The sequence below is a fragment of the Zeugodacus cucurbitae genome, chromosome 3, assembly GCF_028554725.1.
Source record: "Zeugodacus cucurbitae isolate PBARC_wt_2022May chromosome 3, idZeuCucr1.2, whole genome shotgun sequence".
Lineage (NCBI taxonomy): Eukaryota > Metazoa > Arthropoda > Insecta > Diptera > Tephritidae > Zeugodacus > Zeugodacus cucurbitae.
In genome coordinates, this window is record NC_071668.1 from 48,970,489 (window position 1) to 48,986,783 (window position 16,295).

Consider the following 16,295-nt stretch of genomic DNA (forward strand, 5'->3'; position numbering starts at 1 on the left):
CAACAGGTGCTACTATGGACTAAGTTGGCAATTGAAAAGTAAAGTCCTCTCTCGACGAACAAAAACCAAACTCTACAAGTCCCTCATCATTCCCGTCCTGCTTTACGGTGCAGAAGCTTGGACGATGTCAACATCAGATGAGACGACACTAGGAGTTTTCGAGAGGAAAATTTTGCGTAAGATTTATGGTCCTCAGAACATTGGCAACGGCGAATACCGCAGACGATGGAACGATGAGCTGTACGAGTTATACGACGACATTGACATAGTTCAGCGAATAAAAAGACAGCGGCTACGCTGGCTAGGTCATGTTGTCCGAATGGACGAAAACACTCCAGCCCTGAAAGTGTTCGATGCAGTACCCGCCGGAGGAAGCCGAGGAAGGGGAAGGCCTCCACTCCGTTGGAGGGACCAGGTGGAGAGCGACCTGGTTACACTTGGGATCTCCAACTGGCGCCGAACTGCGAAGGAGAGAGACAGGTGGCGCACTATCGTCGATTCGGCTATAACCGGCTAAACGGTTGCAACGCCAATCACATACATACCCGAAACTATTGTGTACGTGTGATCTCTTTCTTGCACATTACATTCATCTTTAACAATGTATATATACCTCTTGCACAATTTCGTGAATGTTCTTGGTACACTCACGGCTGAAAGACCCAAAACTGCGAACGAAAACTACACGTGCACATTCAGTACTATTCCCCAAATGGAAAAGTATAAAAAAAATCATTAATTATACAATGTATACATTTCACAATCACTATTAGTAAGTAATGAGTTAATAATATTTCCATATCATTCTTAATATTATGAATATATTTTATATGCATTTTCTTTTCTTTATTCTCCTGCACAATTTCCAACCAAATACGATTATAATTTTGATGACGACATCATGTGCTGAACACATAGAAGACGACAAGCGACGAGCGACATCTGTCAAATATTAAAATACACGCGCTCTTATGGGCACAGATTTTTTGACAACAGCACGACTTCACGACAAAAGGGTTGAAGTCTTCGCTGTCGCCAAATTAGAAATGTTTCTAATTTTGCCGACGACAATGGCCGCTGTTACGCTGCCACTAATATGTGAAATGTAAAATTATTTAAAGTTCTAACAAGTATGACGTTATTTTGCCAGCAGAAGCGTAAAATAGCTTTGTTATATCATTTAGAATAACAATGGATTATTTAAAACAAATACATCTACCTTTTTTACATTTTTTGTACAAATAATTTGACTTTAAACTATATATATAAATTTTATTGAAGTGAAAGATTTTAGTACGGCAACAATGAACTTGCTGTATGGTATGTCGCCGCCGTCTTCAAAATGTTCAAGACGCTGGCTTCAAAGCAACATTTGTAATCAGCCGTCGTAACCACAGTACATACAGTAGCAAATCTTTTTCTTGGGGAATTCAAATGGAGTGTTACCAACCCAGGTATGATTTTTTTTTAACTTAGTTTCAAGAAATATTTGAATCGCATTATACATATGAATCTAAAATTTTACTAAATTAGCAATAAATAACATTTAATACAACAATAAAATTGAAAAAAAAACATGCGAAATAATTTTAAATAATCTCAATGATAATGAAAAAAATATTATTTAATATTTATTAAAGTGCTGTTCATCAGACTTTAAAATTTTTGTGAAGATTAAAAACTAACACAACGCCCTAATTACCACAATTGTAGCAAAAAAGAGTTGCACACAACCGAAGTACGCCTCGGTGGTGTGTAAAAAGATGAAAAATAATGTAAACAAACCAAACGTTTTCTACTGTATATACTGCCCAGCAAGTCATGGGTACATTCCAACACATTCTAAGAAATTTTAATAACACCACTACATACACAAATGTGCAACTAAGACCGTTTTCACACGGGCAATTTTTGTCGCGGCAATTCTTAGTTTTATAGGAGAGGGGGCGACCAAGGGAAGCGAGAGAGACAGAAATTCTCCTCTCTTCGTCGCCCCTCTCCTATAAAACTAAGAATTGCCGCGACAAAAATTGCCCGTGTGAAAACGGTCTAAGGGTAAAATGTGCATGAACATATACCTCAACTCTTCTCTCGTACAGCACCCTGAATGAGAGAAAGAAACAACCAAAGTTCTCGTGTGTTTGAGCAAGTTTTGTTTTGAGCTATATCATGGCTGCTTATGAAGTATTATTGAAGTTATACTTCTTATACGAGTTCGGAACAGTACGATAATTGTTGCGCAACATGTTGCTGTTACGCAACAGCAACATTATGCATAAACATGCATATGTACATGTTTATATGTCATTGAACAAACACACAAACTTACATTTGTATATGCGTGCACGTTAGTTTGTCAACCACCAAAAATCAAAAGCAATATTCTACAAAAACAACAAGGGCGAAATATTTATACATATTTACGACAAGGCGATTTTCTACCAACAACGCAATGTACCCAGCAAGTCATGGGTACTGAAACTCCAACACATTCAAAGAAATTTTAATAACACCACTACATACACAATGTACACCAAAAGCTCCGTCAGGATTGGGAAGGACCTCTCCGAGCCGTTCGATACCAGACGAGGTTTCAGACAAGGTGACTCACTATCGTGCGACTTCTTTAACTTGATGCTGGAAAAAATTATAAGAGCTGCAGAGCTAAATAGAGAAGGTACAATCTTCTACAAGAGTGTACAGCTACTGGCGTACGCCGATGATATCGATATCATTGGAAACAACACCCGCGCCGTTAGTTCTGCTTTTTCCAGACTGGATAAGGAAACGAAGCGAATGGGTCTGGTGGTGAACGAGGACAAGACGAAATATCTCCTGTCATCAAACAAACAGTCAGCGCATTCGCGTCTTGGCTCCCACGTCACTGTTGGCAGTCATAACTTTGAAGTTGTAGATAATTTCGTCTACCTGGGAACCAGCCTTAACAGCAATAACAATGTCAGCCTGGAAATCCAACGCAGAATCACTCTTGCCAACAGGTGCTACTATGGACTAAGTAGGCAAGTGAAAAGTAAAGTCCTCTCTCGACGAACAAAAACCAAACTCTACAAGTCCCTCATCATTCCCGTAGACGTACTTCCAGAACCAAATGCTGTAAGCCGTTCTAGATGAACCACCTTCATTTTATTTCTAGGTTTCCAATGGTTTGTATACGATACACTACATCATTTATCCGTTTAATAACCTGGTATGGTCCTTCCCAACTACATTGAAATTTTGGAGACAATCCTTTCTTCCGTTGTGGGTTATATAACAATACCCAATCTCCTTCCACAAATCCTTCGGAGTTCATTGCCTTGTCGTATTTTGTCTTCATTTTATCACTCATGATTTGCGTCCGCTGTCTCACCATAGCATGAATTTCTCTCATTTCGTCTTCTAGGACACTATTGGCTTCTCTAACATTCTTTCTACCATTTGCGTTTATTCCGAACTTTAAATCAATCGGTAACCGAAGATGATGACCAAAGATTACCTTTGCTGGAGTCTGCCCCGTTGTTTCATGTACAGCAGACCGATAAGCCATCAGGAACAAAGCTATATGGGTGTCCCAATCCTTTTGATACTTGTCTACCACTTTCTTTAGATGTTCTTCTAAAGTTCGATTGAAACGTTCTACCATTCCATCGGATTGTGGATGTAGGGCTGTTGTACGAGTTTTCCGTATACCCAATTTTAGGCACATTTCCTGGATTAGAGCTGATTCGAAATTCCTTCCTTGGTCAGAATGTAATTCTATTGGAACACCATACCTTGTTACCCAATTATTGATGAATACATTCGCTACTGTTTCAGCTTCTTGATTAGGAATTGGATATACTTCTGGCCATTTGCTGAAGTAATCCATAATTACCAAAACATATTTGTTTCCTAATTTACTGGTGGGAAACGGACCGGCTACATCCATGGCAATTCGTTCAAATGGGGCGCCCGAATTGTACTGCTTCATCTGGCCGTGACTCCTGGATTTCGGTCCTTTTGCTTTAATGCACTCAGCACAATTAGCAATCCATTCCGTGACTGATTGCCGACAACCAACCCAATAAAATCTTTGCTTTAGTTTTTCCAAGGTTTTTGTGATTCCCATGTGCCCTCCACTTGGACCGTTATGCATCTCCTTAAGTACATCAGGAATTCTTACTTTCGGAACGATTATAAGAGTTCGGGAACTTTGTCCATCTTCGCTTTCCCATATTCGATGCAAGCAGCCAGATACCAACTTTAAACTGTTCCACTGCGCCCAATATGCCTTTGAAACTGGACTCTCTGCAGCTATTTCTTCTCTCGTTGGACGCTTGTTCAGCTCCACTCCATGCATTACCAGTTCCAAATCTGGATCTTCTTGTTGACATTTTCGTAAATCCTTTGGATCCCAGCCTTCTGTCGAAGTTATTGACATTAATCGAAAATCTATAATGTCTTCTTTGGCCTCAGCTCTTGAACAATGTCGACATTCTAAATTACAAGGGCGACGGGACATTGCGTCCGCATTCCCATGACTACTACCTTTTCGGTGTTCTATAGAGAAGTCATAACTTTGGAGTCTCTCAATCCAACGTGCCAACTGTCCTTCTGGATTCTTGAATTGCAGAAGCCATTTTAATGCTGCGTGATCTGTCCTTACTCGAAATCGCTGTCCATACAGGTATTTATGGAAATGTTTGATGCACTTCACCAATGCCAGTAATTCTCTTCGCGTTACGCAATAATTCTTCTCTGGCTTACTTATCGTCTGGCTATAATACGCGACCACTTTCTCACTCCCGTCAATCACTTGTGATAGAACGCCTCCTATAGCATCCGTGTCCAAAACGAACGTTGAGCCTGGAACTGGATATGCTAACATTGGCGCAGTACATAATCTCTCCTTCAGAGTTTGGAAGGCCAATTCTTGTTCTTCATTCCATTCAAAGGCTCTGTTCTTCTTCGTGAGTTCATGGAGGCTACTAGCTACGCTGGCGAAATTTGGAACGAATCGTCGGTAATACGTACACAGTCCAAGGAAACTCCGCAATTCATGTAAATTTTTAGGTCTGGGCCAATCCTTTACTGCCTCTATCTTTTCCTGAGCTGTACAAATGCCCTCCGTAGTCACTTTGTGCCCTAAATAGCTCACTTCCTTCTTGAACAGAGAACACTTCTTTGGGCTCAGCTTTAACCCAGCGCTGGCTATACGTTGGAAAACCTCTTCCAAATTTTTAAGATGCTCATCAAAGCTTTTACCCAACACGATGATATCGTCTAGGTACACCAAACATGTCTTCCAGTGCAATCCTTTTAACACTTGATCCATAAGCCTCTCAAAAGTGGCAAGAGCGTTACATAACCCAAAGGGCATTACAGTGAATTGCCATAGACCATCTCCAACGCTGAAAGCCGTTTTTTCTTTGTCGTCTTCGTTTACTTCCACTTGCCAATAGCCACTTTTCAAATCGAGTGTTGAGAACCAATTTGTGCCTGATAATGAGTCTAGGGTGTCATCTATTCTAGGTAATGGATAACTGTCTTTCTTCGTGACATCATTCAACTTTCTGTAGTCCACGCAAAACCTCATGTTACCATCTTTCTTCTTTACAAGTACTACAGGTGAACTCCATGGACTCGATGATGGTTCAATTATGCCGCTATCGCTCATTTCACGTATGGTCTGGCTTACAACTTCACGTTTGGCTAATGGAACGCTGCGATGAGCCTGGCGGATTGGTCTTGCATCTCCGGTGTTGATGGAATGTTTCACAATTTTGGTTCTACCTGGTTTGGATTCATCTTTGTCGAATATGGTGGAGTATCTGAGAAGAAGTTGTTTGGCCTTCTTTTTATGGTCTACTTCAAGTTCCTTGGTCCATGCATTAATCTCGTTTGAAATATCGTTTTTACAACTGGAATTATCTTCAAAATCTGTTTCGCAATTTATTACGGCCTCAATCTCCTGACACTGCCCTAATATAGCTCCTTTGGAGACTGTGACTGGTGACTTACACTCATTAAGGACTCTTACTGGAACTCTTTTGTCTTGTCGTGCCATAGCCAGGGTTTTTCCTATAAGTACGTTTGGTATAGATTCTTTTGTGCCTTCAACAACCCACAACGTGTCCGTCCCATAGTCTCCATCTATTTCTGCCCAAATAATTGCTTCTGATTTTGGTGGAATCTTCTGATTTTCTGTTATTAACACTTGTCTAACGTTGCATTTGTTATCATAACCAAACATAAGAGGCACTTCCATATTGGTATAAGTCATAATTTTGTTTTCCATGTCCAATTTGATTCCTTTACTGGCTAGAAAGTCTACTCCAATTATGACTTCGTCGACGATATCTGCCACTATAAAGTTATGTAACACGGCTATTTTTCCTATTCCAATTTCGCACGTTACTTCCCCGAGAACTTGAGCATCATCTCCAGTTGCAGTACGTAACTTTGCACCAGCTAGTGGTTTTACTTCCTTGTTAACTAGATCCGATCGAATTATGGAATGTGTTGCTCCCGTATCCACAGTCAGAATGCGCTTTTTACCATCCACGCATCCACTAACGGTAACGTTGTTCGTATTTCTATTTATTTGAGAGACAGAGATTACAGGGTATTCACTTGAGGGAGCCAGCACGCGCCCCTTCCGACTGGCTCGCTTTAGTTTAACGATTGGGTGGTTTTCAGAGTTGGTTGGTCTTCTTCAGCTTTGCGTTTCCGTCCGGATAGGTAATTGGGTCGATTCGATTCCATATTGCAATTACGTGCAATATGGCCGCCTTTCCCGCAGTTGAAGCATTTAACCACACCATCATTTTTCTTACGTGTTTCTCCAGATTTCTCCAACATTTTATGCATTTCTTCCAAAAATTTCTTCGTCCAGGCAGGCTCTTCTATTTCTACACGATGAGCTTTAAATGTTCTGTTACTAAGTAAAGAGGCAGTTTCATGCGTAAGAGCAAAGGACACTGTTTCTGCAAATGTCAATTTTGGGCATTCTAGTGCAGAATAGCGCGTATTCTCGTCTCGTATAACATTAACGAAACTGTGGATTTTTATATCCTCTATATATTCTGCGGACTTATGCGCATAAGCCAAGTGAGCTAACCTTTCCACTTCCGTAGCAAATTCTTGCAGAGTCTTTCTACAGCAGCCATCAACGCTTCGTAACTGCTTGACTCGCAATTGGGTATAATTTGTAGAATTTCCGCAGCAGCCCCTTTTAAAGCCACGAACAATTGGGCAACTTTGTCTTCCGCATTCCATTTATTCGTATCTGCCGTCTTTTCAAATTGGAGTTTAAAAATTTGGAACGGAGTTGTGCCGTCAAATGATGCAGTTTTGACCTTCACAGAACCTGTTGAAACCACTGGTCGATTTAGTTGCAGGTCACGGAAACAATTTTTCAATTCTTCCACATCAGCCTTAATCTTGTCTTGCTCTTCTGAAATCTGCATTGACACTTCTGCTATTTGTGAGGTCACCTGCGTCGATATGCGTGCTTCCTGTTCTTTTAACTGTGCTGACACCTGAGCTGACAGCTCTGTTGTTTGTAAAGACACTTGTGTTGACAACTGCGACTGTTGTGCTAAAATTTGTGCCAACATTCTGCTTATGTCCGTATTCTTTGATGAGCATCGGGTTTCTTCCCTCTCTTCTATCTTCGTTGTTGATTCCTCCAACACCGATTCGAAAACATATTCGTCAACATTGATGTTTTCTTCCTCCATGGCCTCTCGGAACCGGGCTTGTAACTCAGCTTTCAACCCATTCGTTGCTAAGCCTCGTTGTTCCAACTTCTTTCTGAGTTGTGGTATCTTTAAATCGTTGAACTTAACCATTATTTCCTATGGAATTTTATTTGTCAATCCCACTTCTGATACCAATTGTAACGGATGTCCAAAATCTGTCGTTTACTCTAAAACTCTACCTTGAGTTCGATCACTGGATTGTCAAATAAAAGTCACTGTTTAATGGTTATACACTTATCTTTATTTCTAATTTAACAAACTTAACACTTTATTACTCGTTGTTCAAGTTTACAACTTCTTACTTTTAATTTCTTGCACTTTACTCGGCAACTCCCTAATTAGAACTGTGTGTTGCTGCCAGTCCGGCAACCCGATTGTTAGCAAGTTATCGTCACTCGAACATTCTGGCAACGACGAATATCGATGTCTGGATAAATCTGGCAAGTTATCGATTTCGTTGTTGATTCTAGTTTATTCTAGCATACATGTTCGTCACAATATGTATATAGTGTAGTACGATAATACATTTATAAAGTAAATATAATAATAAACCCCTAATTGGCATGATATTTTAAATAAATATGAAATATAATTAATGATTTTGTTATTAAATTCTCATTTGGGATTTTGATAGAACTAACCGAAAATAGCGAGTATAGTTTCTGGGTTTTTGTGGGTCGCAGTACTGAAAGTGCTCGTGGAGTGGAGTAGTACCAAGAACAGTACTGAAAGTGCACATGTAGTTTTAGTCTTTCATCCGTGATTGTACCAAGATCATTCACCGAATTATGTAAGAGGTATATATATACATTGATAAATGATGAATGTAATGTGCAAGAAAGGGATGAACGATCACACGTACTCAAGAGTTTCGGGTAGAATTTCCCTTAAGAATCGCATAAAAACATTCATTGAAACTGCTAGTACCGCTCCCTGGCCTTTCACAGAAGAATTCGCCGGTACCTGACTTGCAGGGTGAGGTCTTTGTGTTCAGCATTTTAAAATAAATGTTTATGCACATGTGTGTATGTAATGGGGTTGAATGTGTTGGAGTTTCAGTACCCATGACTTACTAGGTAATTTACCTTTTTTTGAATAGATTAATCTGGGGAGTCCCCTGATATTGTCATCGTACGAGCTAGTCTTAACAAGGTAACCGGATCACCAAAAAAAAAAACAAAAAATAGTTCAATAGACTATAGAAAAATACGAAAATGCTATACATTCAATATTGTGTTAAGTTTTCTTGCCTAACTTTGCGCTGTAAGTAAAATCAACTAATACGATTATATATTTATTTTAAAACACAAAACGCAAATTCATAAATTATCGTTCATTTAAATATATAGTATAATAAATATTAACGAAGTAAGCGGAATACAAAGTACAACCATTTCACCGGCTCAACTATACTCGACGACTTTGTTGAGAAAAACACTTGGGCAACGTTTTGAAATTCATGTGTTTATTATGTGTTAGCTTAGTACGGCAACAATGAAATTGCTGTTTGATATGTCGCTGCCGTCTTCTAAATGTTCAAGACGCTGTCTTCAAAGCGACATTTGTAGTCAGCCGTCGCTACATCGTGTCGTGTCGTCGTCTTTGTGTTCAGAGCATTAAATTTCCTTAAATGCTTAGTCGATATTGAAAGTGTTATCTCTAAATTTGCCCATATTAAATTCAGAAAAGTTTATGAGTAACAGTTTTGTTTTATCTAATAATCTTAACTTGAGAACCAATAGCAAACCAAAGGCCTTCTGACAGTATTTGCTACACACCCCGCGCTGTCTTAATACGACACTGCCCATGTCTTGACACTTTACTCTAAAAAGGCTAACAGGACTGTATTCACCGGCCGGTTCTAAACAGTGCCGATGTTAAGTTGATTAGTTAAAGCCCGCATTGAACTACCATAGGTATTATATTGCACGTAACGATGACTTCAACTTTATTAGTTCGATTGCAACGTTACAATGGATTACTCACGTAATAGAAGGACAGAGGTCTCAATAAAACTTGCTGAAAGGATAAGTGCTCAAGGGACGAAAATCATCATATATAGTATATAGGCTGATGTAATTCCTGAACCAATTTCAATCATTTTCATCACTAGCATACATTATATCTAAGATTATATGCTCACTTAATTTGGCTAAGATATTTCACTTATTAACCGATTTATAAGCTATTAAGCTCGTATTTTTAAAAATCCTATAATTAGCTATATGAGAGCTAGTGGAAGTTATGACCCGATTTTAACCACTTCTGGTACAGAGAGATTCTTCGGTGAAATGCCAGGGAACAGTACTAGCAGTTTCAATGAAAGTTTCTATGCCATTCTTAAGGGCAAATTGACAAAAGTACCCGAAACTATTGTATACGTGTGATCGTTCATCCCTTTCTTGTACATTACATTCATCATTTAAAAATTTATATATACCTCTTGCCTAATTCTGTGAATGATCTTGGTACAATCACGGATGGAAGACTCAAAACTGCGAACCAAAACTCCACGTGCACTTTCAGTACTGTTCTTGGTACTATTACGGATGAAATACCCAAAACTGCGAACCAAAACTCCACGTGCACTTTCAGTACTGCGACCCACAAAAGCCCTGAAACTATACCCGCTATTTTCGGTTAGTTCTACCAAAATCCCAAATGAGAATTCAATAACAAAATCATTAATTATATTTCATATTTATTTAAAATATCACGCCATTTAGGTGTTTATTATTATATTTACTTTATAAATGTATTATCGTACTACACTATATACATATGTAAAACGTATTGAATAGTCCAATTTCTGTGAGGAGGGTTTCTATAAAATATAAAGTAAATATTTAATTTCCACAACATAAATGATGATAATAATTACCTTATACTTCAGGAATTTTAAATCTAGCACGGGCAACGTTTTAGTCTTAACATCCATGCTCTTGCTGTAGTATTTCCATTGAACTAATTTCGGCGAATCCATGTCCTTGTAAAGCGATACAATAACGTTATGATTCCTCAATACAAGGTGAAAATTAATCAAAAACGTCCTCCTAATTGAACATACAAGAAGTCTTTAAATTTCTATCTATCACAAACATTCACTTAAATTTACTCTTTAATTTCTGTGTTTTAGCTGCTAATGGCACGTCCAACTGAGATGCCGGTAAGTCCAAAAATACTGCAACTGCTTTGCCCTCTAGCTCATTGGTAAAACCCAGTTGACACACGTCGCGATGATAAACGGTTGCAAACGCACCTAAACCATGTCGTTCCAATTCTTCACGTGCTTGTGTTGACCAAAAGGTTTAATTGCACGTAAAAAAGTGACATTAAACATAATATCTGGTGTCTAAATGATTTATGTTCGATGTAGCAGCGATTCCATAGTTCTGGATTTGCTTGCAGCGCATATTCCATCGCTTCGAAAGTTCTACGCTGCTACCATAAGTGACACCAATTAGGTTGCGTACCTTTAACGGGCCGTATGAGATTTGAAATATCTGTATGGAAAATTAATTAGAATTTAAGGCAAGATAATATTATTATATTCAACAATTATTTACGTATTCAATGGTTTCGCCCTTTTTTGCCAATTAGCAGATTTAAATAAAACACGTAAAATAATACTTCACAAGCAGAAATAACTCAAAACAAAACTTGTTCAAACACGAGAACTTTTGGTTGTGAACCGATTTCATCCATTTTCACGTGTGGAATTTCATTGAAATCTATCGAGTAGTTCCTGAGATATGGTTTTTGACCCATAAGTATGCGATGCCACGCCCATTTTCCACTTAGTAAAAATCATCAGATTTCATTAATTTTTGGACTGTATTAAGAAGTGGCTAAAAGAAATGACTGCAGGAAGTTTGGTTTATATAGCTTTATTGGTTTGCGAGATATATACAAAAAACCTATTTGGCGGCAGGGCCATGCCCACTTCCCAAAAAAAAATACATCCAAATATGGCCCTTACTAAGACGATCCTTTTTTACTTTTATAACTTTATGTATGACTTCGTTATGACACTTTATGTTTCGTTTTTCGCCATTTTGTGGGCGTGGCATTGTCCGATTTTGCCCATTTTTGAAAGCAACTCCTCGTCGCACTCCTTGCCTGTGTCTATTCCCCAAAATACATCTATTGAAAATATACAAAGAATGTCACGTGGAAGTTCCTATAATTAAATAATACGGCTATATTATATAATAGTATGGAAATAATGAATTTTAAGAATAATATATATATATTTTATGTATCAATTTTAGAACGAAATTTACAACTTATTGAACGAATAGGCATACCGGTTGTGTCATATAATTTAGGAAGTTTGTAGCAGTGTTCGCATCAAAGCATGACTCATGTTCCAAGATGTAATTGTCTAGTTCTGTAAAATCAACGTTATATCCTGCTCGAAGTTCGAATGTTTTTATTATTATTTTCTTATGATTTATACAACAATTGACTTCTCTCTGTAGTGGCAAAACATCAAAAATTATAGAAGAACAGATTACGTCGGGGATTTACAGTTACACTTTTTGTGTTTTTGTTTCCGCCAGTGTCAGAGACGCGGGACATATAAAATAGTAGAAAGTGTAGTTCCGGGATGTAATAATGTGGGCGTTCGAGATGGCAATCACGACAGTCAAAGTATCACGTTGAGCGTGAATTTTAGACAACACTTGCATCAGCATGACGTCTACCGACACATTTTTTTGCGCAATTTCTTCAAATAGTCGACAACACAAAATTATATTATGCAAAACAAAATGGAAGAAGTGTGAATATAATTGTTTTAAATTTACATAAGCAAAATATTTCAAGTGCCGAAATAGGTAAACATGTAAATAGAAGCAGTTATACTATTTACAGCATCATAAAACGCTTTGAAAGAGAAGAAAACCTTCAACGTCGTGCTCATACCGGTAGACCCCGCAAGCTGACCAACGCTGAAAAACGGCAAATTGTAAGAAAACTTAAAAAGAATCATATATAAGATTTTTGGGATGGGCTTGTCAGTAAGCAAAATATTACCAGCAAATCTAAACTATAAGAAGTTCTACAGCGAGATTGGCAAAATATAGGACCAAGTGTGACAAAAAAGTTAGCTTACTTAATGCCAAAAATGCTTAAAGACGTATTGAAACAAAGGGGTTGCCCACCAAATATTAACTTTTTTATTATTATTATATGATATAATTTTTCTTGTTAAACAAAATTGTGTGAATAATTCTGTCCCTCGAATAAATGAAGTAATATGCAATCTTGGTAGATTTATTTAAAATGGAAAGTCAATTTATTAAATTATTAATATTTTTAAATACCTAAGATATGAATAAAGATTTCCTTAGAAGAAACCTATAACTAGTTTCTCTGATTTCCGAGATAAAACTGTTTTTGTGGAAATCTGAACGATGTGTGAATAATTATGTCCGCCTCGTATACATATCTTTGGTGTACATATGTATGTATATAACATTTATTAGTGTAAAGATATATATTTATGCAATATATATTTATGTATGTATATACATATACATATGATATAACAGTTTATAAAGAGTTGTGGCAATTCTCAATAAACCACTATATGAGCACTTAGCGTGATTTTTACCAGCTTTATCCATTTCTCAATGCTCTCAGTATGCTTATCCAAAAAATTGAATAATGTTAAGATAAAATATCATATTGAACTGTATTCATAAAATAACAAGGATGATAGAAGACAAGATTACGCCACAGGTTTACCGTTAGCTTTTTGTGTTTTCATTTCCTGTGACGTGGCGTTACTACTATCGTCAGAAACACGCGCGCAAAACAACATTCACATTATCTTTGGGCGCAGCTTGCTTGTCAAAAATTTTACATGTGAAAGCAACAACAAAGTTATCCAGTTGAATCCGTGCAAGCGAGTATGGGGATACCTCATTAAAAATTCCATCTCCGCTTGCTGAGTGCTGCCAAATTTTTAATAAAACGTAAGGCATAAGGCCAGCTCGAAACTAAGGGATAAAAAAAAATTTTGCGTAGATTTACAGTGAGTATCTTTAATATTCGGTCTTTTATTTCAAGCACTTTAAATGCGGATAAAATGATTAAAATCAATAATGAAGTACAATTTTTGAATGCCAAAGTGCAATTTTATATTTTAGCTAAGCGTACATATACATATCATAATTTTTTTGTTGGAATAATACTACAAAATTATTAAAAATAACAAAACAGTCAAAAATTCGAGCATCTTTAATATTAGATTTTTTGATAAATTAGGGGCCATCCATAAACGAATTTAAGGACCTTTTAATCCCTCCCCCTGACGTGACGTCACCCATTTTCCAATTTTATGGATTTATCATAAAATAAAAAAACAGGTTATTCTATTGATTCTTATATTTAATCATCTTGTGTCCATGGACTTTTGACCCATTCCTTTATATCATTTATTATTGGTAAATCAGGCACTTCATTTTCGTTCTGAATTTGGATGTCAGGAACATCTTTCGCATCAACATCTTCTTCTTCCATCCATAAAGCATCGTCATCATTCATTAAACAGAGAATCTCTCGGGCACGTCTAGCCGCAATTCTTTGAGGACGAATTTTCGCGATAGGTAACAGCTCTTGTTTTTTTTGTGATTGTTTGTGTTGATTGGTGGCTTTATATGAAGAAAAATATAGGCCACATATGCTACACGATCTTTTAAATAAGTATAACTAGGGCAATAACTATCATATGGAACTTGTTTAGATGGGATGATGCTTGGAGATTTAATAATATCTGTAGTAATAATGGAGCAAACTTAGCGTCGTTGTTATCACTCCCTGTGATTCCATAACTTTCTGATGTCTGTTTAATTAACACAGGTGGTGGGAAAAATCCTTCTTTTAATAATTTCCAAAGACTAGAAAGTCTTACACCGCAACATGCAATAGTTTCACATTTAAATATTTGTAAAAAATATTGTTACTCACGTACATGTTTAGCATACCAAGTTGCATTATTTTTCAACATCATAGCCTGTTCAATATCCAGTCCAGTAACAGTTGGTGCAACATATTCAGCAACGACTCGAAAATTATCAATGACTAAAGCTCCAGTTACCGATGCTTGACTTGACTCAGCTTCGAAAAATTTGGCTTGGAAAACTTAGATGCAGTTATACTTCACACAACTTCAACTTCAGCTGTTATTATTATAGTTTCTGGGTAGAGTTGCCAGATGTGTATATTTAGCTTTAAAATTAAGTTTTTTAAATTAAAATATCACCAAGATTGAAGATTTTAAAACTAGTATACAAAAAAATCTTCACTATTAGGAAATCTGTGAACACGTGAAGATTTTATGTTTGAAAGAAAACTCTTTAATAAATATATGAATATAGCTTTGAGCAGAATACCACAAAAGAAACGTGCACACGTAGTTCAGTTTTTCGATATTTGGAATTGTTACAATATGTAATAAATTGGAGCCAGCCAAGCGTATATATGATAGGTGAATAAATAATTTATTCAAATTGTATTTGAACATTTACAATAAATTCGCAAAATATTTTTTTTCTGAGCAGATCACCACAAATTCTTGCAGAGATTCGCAATAGTTATGTTTCTGTTGTAAAAATTACCCTCATATCGTACCTATTTGATTTTATTTGTTTATTGCACTTAAAGTTAAACAAGTATTTGCGTTATAAATAAAATAAACGATTTTTTTAATAAACACATTAAAAAATAATTGTTGTGAAAAAGGTATTTTCCTCTGAATTATCTTATTTTTTCTTTATTTGAAGATTTATAAATATTAAAGATTAGAATTTTAACATATTTAATTTTAACCGAAAATATTCAGGCAACACTGGAATAGTGTCATAATGAGAATGAAAAGAGAAGCAGTGAGAGAGGGAGAGCAGTTCAAATGTCAACGTAACTTAGAGTTCTAAATTCAACAGACTTTCAAGTCAAGTCATGTGTTCAGTAATCAAATACATGCAAGGCCCATTAAACGGATCTTTTATGTGACAGTTCTCAAGTCTCTCTAGGTCAAGTCAAGCATCGGTAACTGGAGCTTAACTCGCTCCAAATCTCAGCCAACACATTGCCCGCACTTTCGATGTTTCGTTTTCTAGATCTAAGTCAGTAGTTCGATTAATTGAATCAAGATGTGACCCAAAAGCATCATGTTTTAATAGTACACCAGTAAGTGATCCGCGTGGTACAGAGCAGTCAGTCGTCTAGCACCCAAGAGCGCAGCAGATCGGGGAACGATATTGCCCTAAATTTTGAAATGTGACGTCACGAAGCTTTTAACCCCCCCCCCCCCCCCCTGCCTCTTGTCACATAATGTCACTTCTGAGTGATACCCTCACCCCCCCCCCTTTAAGGTGTGACGTAATTTATTGATGGCCCCTTAATAGAAAAGCGTTTTAAAAACCAATTTTTTTTCAGTTTTAAGTACTTTGTGTTATTGCCTTGGTGTTTTATATCTTCGCTAAAGCGATTTGACATATTCGATATAATTTTCAGAATGTAATTATCGCCTACTTATTCCATTCT

At 37.0% G+C, this 16,295-nt stretch overlaps 1 long non-coding RNA gene across 1 annotated transcript; it reads right to left on the bottom strand.

The window, feature by feature from the left end:
• Nucleotides 1–10,490: 10,490 nt before the first annotated feature.
• On the bottom strand, nucleotides 10,491–16,047 carry LOC128920427 (uncharacterized). Its single transcript, XR_008470498.1, has 4 exons — nucleotides 14,722–16,047; nucleotides 10,858–11,922; nucleotides 10,624–10,795; nucleotides 10,491–10,566 (listed from the first exon to the last, which is right to left on the bottom strand). It is a non-coding gene; the product is annotated as an uncharacterized LOC128920427 (long non-coding RNA).
• Nucleotides 16,048–16,295: the final 248 nt, after the last annotated feature.